The sequence below is a fragment of the Pongo abelii genome, chromosome 13 (assembly GCF_028885655.2).
Source record: "Pongo abelii isolate AG06213 chromosome 13, NHGRI_mPonAbe1-v2.0_pri, whole genome shotgun sequence".
NCBI lineage: Eukaryota > Metazoa > Chordata > Mammalia > Primates > Hominidae > Pongo > Pongo abelii.
The window spans coordinates 45,263,759-45,271,722 of NC_071998.2; the positions used below are offsets into that span (position 1 = coordinate 45,263,759).

At 34.8% G+C, this 7,964-nt stretch overlaps 1 pseudogene across 1 annotated transcript; it reads left to right on the forward strand.

Annotated features, from left to right (window-relative positions):
* Positions 1-3,928: 3,928 nt before the first annotated feature.
* LOC100459667 (peroxiredoxin-1-like) lies at positions 3,929-4,831 on the forward strand (annotated as a pseudogene). Its single transcript, XR_002916300.3, has one exon. The product of XR_002916300.3 is annotated as a peroxiredoxin-1-like (transcript).
* Positions 4,832-7,964: the final 3,133 nt, after the last annotated feature.

The window sequence follows — 7,964 nt, forward strand, 5'->3', positions numbered from 1 at the left end:
ACCCTCAACCCACTGGTTTTTATTAACCATATTCATTGCAAGCTTTTCTGCTGCTTTTGAAAATGTCAACTCTTACTTTTGGAATCAGATTGTCCAGGCATGGAATCCAGAAATAAAAATTGCAAACAACTTTTGTGAAGATTCCCATTGCTGTGGTTTGTATGTTTACACCCTCTCAAAATTTATAGGCTGTAATACTCACCCCCAAGATGATGGTATTATAAGGTAGGGCCGCTAGGAGGTGATTAGGCCATAGGGGCAGAGCTCTCATGAATGGGCTTAGTGCCTTTATGAAAAAGGCCAGAAAGAGACCTCTCTCCTATTTTACTATGTGAGGACACAGAAAGAAGGCACTAGCTATGAGTCAGAAAGTGGCCCTCACTGAACACATTCAGAAATAATGCTTTACCAGCTATCTGGGCATCCCTCAGCCCAGGCAAGTTAGCACATAAAATTAACCATCACACTTATGTACTTTAAAGTTTGATTACCACTGCCTTAGAGCTCAGGGGAAAAATACCTAATTCTTCTTGCATGCATATCTTCTCAAATGTTTCAATACAGCTCTGCAGATATTTTCCTCCTTATCCTACACCAGCTGAATCTTTACACTCCCTGGACAAATATCCACAGTCCCTTCTACCTTAAATGAAATGTTTCCACATGCATTTTCCCAAGAAATGTATACACTTTAATATTATATTAAGTAGCATGGGAGTAAATAGTTTTAGCCCTTGTCATCCTCCTACTATTAAGTTTATTCATAAGTTATGTTCATTTTTCCATTATTTTTCTCATTTTTATGAATAGCTTATATTTTATTTATAAAAATGTAATTAACCCAAGCAGCAAGTTAATATTTTATATTGCAAGTTTTATACAGTTTATAATATTTTTTTAAAATTAGTATTATATGTCTTTTATTGACTATGTCCCCATTAAAATGTAGTATGAGTAACATACTAGATTCATTTATAAGGGAGTTGGGGAAAATGTTGCCCTAATTTCTCTCATCTTAAAACTCATTCTTTTCTAAGGGTTCATTCACATGCCTTCTCTAAGTTGATAGTTTTACAAATCCAAGTAATTTCAAAAGATTTTATGCTTTTGGATTGGTAAAATATTAGGGGTTATAGCTATGTGGGAATTTTTAAATAGGCATCTATTATATTTTTCCTATACTTTGAAATAATATTGGGTTTCAAAGGTTTACTTTAACTGAACCAATAATCAACATATCTGCAAATGTTATTAAGCCCCTTAAATTCTACTTTACCTTTTTCAGGTGCAGATTATTTTTCAGTAAAATGTATATGGCTCATAATAACCATTTGGTGACATAATGGAACACAATTTCATTATGTGGAAAAATGGGACATTATGTATGCTTTTATTTTGCTTTAAAGGTGGAGGTTGGCATATTATATTTAAATTAAAACTGTTACAGGATAACTTGAATTCTATTCGAATGTAACATTAGGCTGTTACTCTGTTTTTATTTCTCTTTCTTTTAATCTGCACTAGCCATAAATTTAACTTAACAAAATCATCACATTTTCCACAGCAGTCTAGCCTGTCTCTTCCATACCTGAGTTTTTCTTTTCTGCACAGTTCTTCCCCCTAGGTATCTGCTTTTAAATTTTTATGTAGTATCTTAATTGAATTTTTAATATACACTATTGTCTTGTCTATTTATTTGTTCCTTAAGCTTTGTCCTGTGTTCTATTCAAATGCTAACTCATTTAAAGTGGATCAAAAACATGCATGCTTGGCCAAGGCTGGTATTTTCATAATTCCATTCCTCTTAGTTAAGGAGCAGAATCACTGACTTATAAAAAGTTAAAAGCTAGAAGAAAGGATCTGGAGTTGTGGTACCTTATTTTACAATCCAGCTTTGCTGTGTTTCTTATGAAAGTCCCTGAAATTCTCTGTCTTCAATTAAAAAAAAAAGCTATAAAAAAGGATATAGCTATTTCATATAATTGTTGTATGATTCATAAGATAATGTACTTGAAAAGGCCTGGCTTGGTCCTCAATATTACTAGAAAAAATACTATAAACCTTTTTCTTTTATTGTCTTCAAATATAATTAACCAGTGATGTGTGTGTGTGTGTGTGTGTATATCTCCCTCTTGTCTATCTCTTTCTGGTTCTCTCACTCTTTATATATTTATACACACATATATATACACACAGAGAGAATATATATCTCTATCATAAACACATAAACATATACATGTACATATGTATGTGTGTGTAATATATATATTGTATATATGAAACAGCTAATTCTTTGGGCTGGTTTTAGACATAGGTATTTGGCTTTTTGTTCTAATGTTAAATTTCTTCAAGAGTAAACTTCAATTCTGAAAAATGGCAACTTTTTGGTCCACTCTGACTGAGAAATGCTTGGTATTGGCAATGAAAACTGTGTGAAATCTGACAGTCTCACCCCAAGATAAATTTGGGCAGACTTTTTTATTTGACTTAGCCCTCATGAGTGCACACCCATTGAAATGGGTTCCAAAATAGGCAGTGCTTTTTATCACATTTTGCAAACACAGCTTAATTCAGCATAAACTGCCTTGCCTTGCATAGTTTTCACCCAGATTCATATATAAGATCAATGTTGCTTTAAATTTAGCCCTTGGTTTTCCTGTAAGTTCATGACCTTGTAGAACAAAAATTAAATTCATAAAATTGGCTTTGGCTTCAACTTGGAAGCCAAGCCCATATTTATGAAAGTTCCCCATTTCCCTAGAAATATTCTATTGTGCTAACTCTCTGGAAGTTTTCAGAAGGCAATATAATTTGGCTAATAAAAACTGAGAAATTACTACTGTAAAGAGAAAACGATCACTGTCTTTTAATAATACATTATGATATAACCTAGTTTTAATTGTGGGACTTCTCACTTCTGAGTTTTAAGAACCTGTCCAATAGAGAACACAGAGCAGCAACATCAAACAGCAGAAATCAACCTGTGAGGGTCTGAAAACTGGGGGCACTGTGGCTATGTTCATGTATTTCCATCGAGGGGGTATGATTGTCATGCTAATGTATACGAAAAAATGTATATTAATTAAACTGTATTTCCCCACATTAATAAAATTGGCTGTTACAAATTTAACACTGTAAATACATCAGCTTATAAAATTATGAAATGTAACACCATTCTGTAGAGGCAAGAATAGACAATTGTAATTTATGTTACTGAAATTCTTTAATAAAATAGCCACACCTTGAAGAATGCCAATTAGATACTAATTGGTATGCAATTAAGCACTCTCTGGGGGGACAAACTCTCAAAAAGAATAAATAACCTGTATCATGGAACAATAATTGGAGTTCTCTCTACTCCATTGTTTCAGCCTAATGCTGGCAAGAGGGACTCTTTGGCCCACTGCTGGCATTCAGGGCTGAAGAGGTGGTTGAGGCTTCTGGAAAAGGAAGATTATTAGAATGTTTGTGCAAGTCTCTTATGGCTTTTGAATACTTCACTCATGTTTGACTCATCAATGCATTTTGGTCACACCAATGATAAATTTAGTGGTTTAGTCATGATAAAAAGACAGGTGCAACGTTATCTTTTGGAAGAAAGAACAATGAGACCCATACGATTTCAATCTTGGATGAAAATCGCCAGTTGCCAAAATAAACAAAATGTTTTCAAACCTGGTTCTCATCTCCTCTTATATGCAATTCCCTTAAAAATTGTGTTTTATATTTCTATTATCTACTGTTTCTATGAGCTGATAGTGATATAAAATAGTTTTTGATTCTGTTGGTGTCTACACAACAGTTCCAATTAATTTGAAATAGGAAGTCATATAGCATAAAATATTATTGCTTTCATGTTTCATTAAGAATAACTATCATAGCATCCTCTTCCTGCCTGGTGTTGGTGGTTTGTTCTCAGAGGCTTGTGTCAGGACTGCTGATAGGAAGATGTCTTCAGGAAATGCTAAAATTGCGCACCCTGCCCCCAACTTCAAAGCCACAGCCGTTATGTCAGACGGTCAGTTTAAAGCTATCAGCCTGTCTGACTACAAAGGAAATATGTTGTATTCTTCTTTTACCCGCTTGACTTCACTTTTGTGTGCCCCACAGAGATCATTGCTTTCAGTGATACAGAAGAATTTAAGAAATTCAACTGCCAAGTGATTGGTGCTTCTGTGGATTCTCACTTCTGTCAGCTGGCATGTATCCACACCCCTAAGAAACAAGGAGGACTGGGACCCAGGAACATTCCTTTGGCCTCAGACCTGAAGCGCGCCATTGCTCAGGATTATGGGATCTTAAAGGCTGAAGAAGGCGTCTCATTCAGGGGCCTCTTTATCGTTGATGATATGGGTATTCTTCGGCAGATCACTGTAAGTGACCTCCCTGTTGACTGCTCTGCGGATGAGACTTTGAGACTAGTTCAGGCCTTCCAGTTCACTGACAAACATGGGGAAGTGTGCCCAGCTGGCTGGAAACCTGGCAGTGATACTATCAAGCCTGATGTCCAAAACAGCAAAGAATATTTCTCCAAGCAGAAGTGAGTGCTGGGCTGTTTTAGTGCCAGGCTGAAGTGGGAACCCCTGAGAACAAAATCTCTTTTGTATTTTTTTTTTTCATTAGTAAAATACAAGACTTCAGATTCAGCCGAATTGTGGTGTGTTACAAGGCAGGCCTTTCCTACAGGGGGTGGAGAGACCAGCCTTTCTTCCTTTAGAAGGGATGGCCTGAGTCATACTGTGAGGAAGCCACTGATTTGTATGATGTGTCAGTAGAGGGCATCAAGCCATTGATCTTTTGTAGTTTGTATTAAACTTGAACTGAGAAAAAAATAAAAGAATATCATAATGTATTTTCTGATTTTAATTTATTTTATCAGATATTTAAATTACAAAAGTAATACGTGCTGTTGTCAAAAGCAAAACAAAACAAATATACTCGAAAAATGGTAAATGGACTGTACTCTTACTCCCTCCAGTCAGATTTCTCCAGTATACTCAATGCTTGTAACTTGTTTTAAACTCTTCTGTCTTTATTCCAACAAATAAATAAATAACTTTAAAAACATGTAGAGATTTTTTTATTTTCTTTTTACAAAAATATGGTTATGCAGTATGCTTTATGTTGGAACTTGCTTTTCTAAAACCAAAGTATCATGTATATACCTCAGTCTTTCTGTAAACAAATGTTTTATAATTTATTCAGCCTGCTTCTATTAGTGGACATGTATGTTTTATCTCTTTTTTTAATTATTTTCCTTTTCTTTTCCTACTATAATGATGCATACATAAACATTCTTTTACAAATATCCTAACATAAAACTCTATATTATTAGACTAGAGTTCCCTAGATGGGATTTCTAGGTCAAAGGATGAGCACATTTTAAATTGTAGTATATTCTTACATGTTCCTTTCATATAATATATTGCATTTTAATTTTTCTTTTATTTTACATAACTGCTTCCTCACTAGGGTGAATTGCCAGAGGGTAAGGACTCTTCTATTTATCTATGTAGTTAGTGACAAACTTTTTTTTATCTTTTTAAATTCTGAGAATAAAAGGTTTGATTAGTCAGCCATATTAACATGACTGTATTGTTCCTTTTCTACTCCCTTGTACTCCATCTTAATTGAAAACACCTTCCTTAGGACTGAAGCTGTCATTTGTTCTTACCTTTTCTTAACATCCACAACCCCTATAGTGTGTCACAGATCAATGATTTGTTCAATGCTGCCCTATAATCTTAGCTGATTATTTGTGCACTTTGTTGCTGTTGTGAATGCATATTGACCACATTTTCTAAATGATCATTCTGTTCACTGGATATTGGGGATACAGTTAAAGGTAGGAGGCAGTAGCTTTCAACTCGGCCGCACATTGGAATCAAATTCTTGGGCTCCACCCATGTCTGATTGAATCAATCTGGTAGGACAGAATGGGAGCCCAGGCAATTGTGTTCTTAAGAATTTCACTAGGTAATTCTGATCCTAAGTAAGGATTAAGACCCATTGGTAGGCCGGGTGCGGTGGCTCACGCCTATAATCCCAGCACTTTGGGAAGCCGAGGTGGGCGGTTCACCTGAGGTCAGGAGTTCGAGACCAGCCTGGCCAACACAGTGAAACCCCTACTAAAATTCAAAAATTAAAAATACTAAAAATACAAAAATTAGCTGGGCGTGGTGGCACACACCTGTAATCCCAGCTACTCAGGCCTGCTGAGGCAGGAGAATCACTTGAACCTGGGAGGCGGAGGTTGCAGTGAGCTGAGATTGTGACACTACACTCTAGCCTGGATGACAGAGCAAGACTCTGTCAAATGAGAAAAACAAAACAAAACAAAACAACCCACTGGTAAATGAATGAGAGTGATCTTCTCTTTCTTAAAGTTGCATTTTTCCAGCCTGGTAAATATGGGACTTCCATTCAGACATGCCCACGCCATTGTAAATAGTACAAACACAGGTGGCCATATTGAGAGTTGAGGTTAGATGGAAACTGGGGGCAAAATGCAAAAAGCAAGAGATTTGTTATATGTGTAAACAGATGAAATTGAGTCAAGGTGGGGATTTTTTTTGTATCAAGTTGAATAGTGTTCCACCAAAATTCATATCCACCCAGAACCTGTGTATGTGACCATATTTGGAAATAGGGTCTTTGCAGATGTAATTGAGTTGAAGTCATACTAGACTGGGGTCAGTCCTAAATCCAATGACTTGTGTCCTTATAAAGAGAGACACCAAGATACACACACACACAGAGGAAAGCCATGTGAAGACAAAAACAGCAATTGGAGTGATGCAGCACTTAGCCAAGGAGGCCCAAGGATGCCTGGAAACTACCAGAAGATAGAAGACGCAAGGAAAGATTCTTCCCTAGAGACTTCAGAGAAAGCATGGAGCTGCTGATACCTTGATTTCCAACTTCTAGCCTTCAAAATTGTGAGACAACAAATGCCTGGAGTTTTAAGTTATCAAGTTTGTGGTAATCTGTTATAGCATCTCTAGGAAACTACTACAGTTTCCTAATTTTTGTGTGGGTCCCCAAGCAGCAACTTATTGTAGTCTCCCCATACCTTGAGATCATCCTTAAAGGAGAAAATTAAAAGTAGTCATATATGAAAGATTTTTAAAATTTGGAAAGGTCTGTTGTGCTGTCTTGCTAAATTATTTTTTAAATTCTAATAGATTTTTGTTAATTTGTTTGATTTTCTAGCTACGTAATCATATGAAAATGTTTACATATTATTGCATTTCTTCCGTTGAATAATTCATGCTTTTTTATAGGCCAAAAAATCACATCATACCCCATAAATATACACAATTGTGATTTGTCAATCAAAAATTAATAAATTAAAAATATAGAACAATTATAAAAATGCATGATTTTCAATTTTGTTTCATGCCTTATTAATCAGATCATCAAAGCAATATTGCCTACAAAAGATATAGGGAACACATCTTATTTCTTATTTTATTAGGAATAACACTAGTGCTAAATCATATTTATAATGTCAGTTATTTTCCTCTGAATATACATTTTTTGATGTTGAGAAAATGTCTTTCTGTTCCATATTTTAGTAGCATCATTATTAGGAATGCATATTAAATCTTAAGAATAGATTTTTCCATTTATGTTAGTATAATTATTTTTTCTCATCAAACCTGTAAATTATTTTCCTATTTTACATTATATAAATTTTTGTATCTTTTATTATTATCTTTTAAACATTTTCTCAGGTCAACCTTTTGTTCTTTTCCTAAATCTTTAAAGTCTTTTGGTCTAAACTGGAGAATTAAGTAATTTCTTTTATCATTTTTCTAATGAAAGCATCTGAGTATATAAATTTGTTTCTGATTATAGTCAACAGTGCATAGGTTTGCTATGTAATATTTCTTTTGATTATTTTCTAAATAATCCTTCTGCATTATCTCCTAGAGATTACTTAGGATAGTGTTCAGTGATTT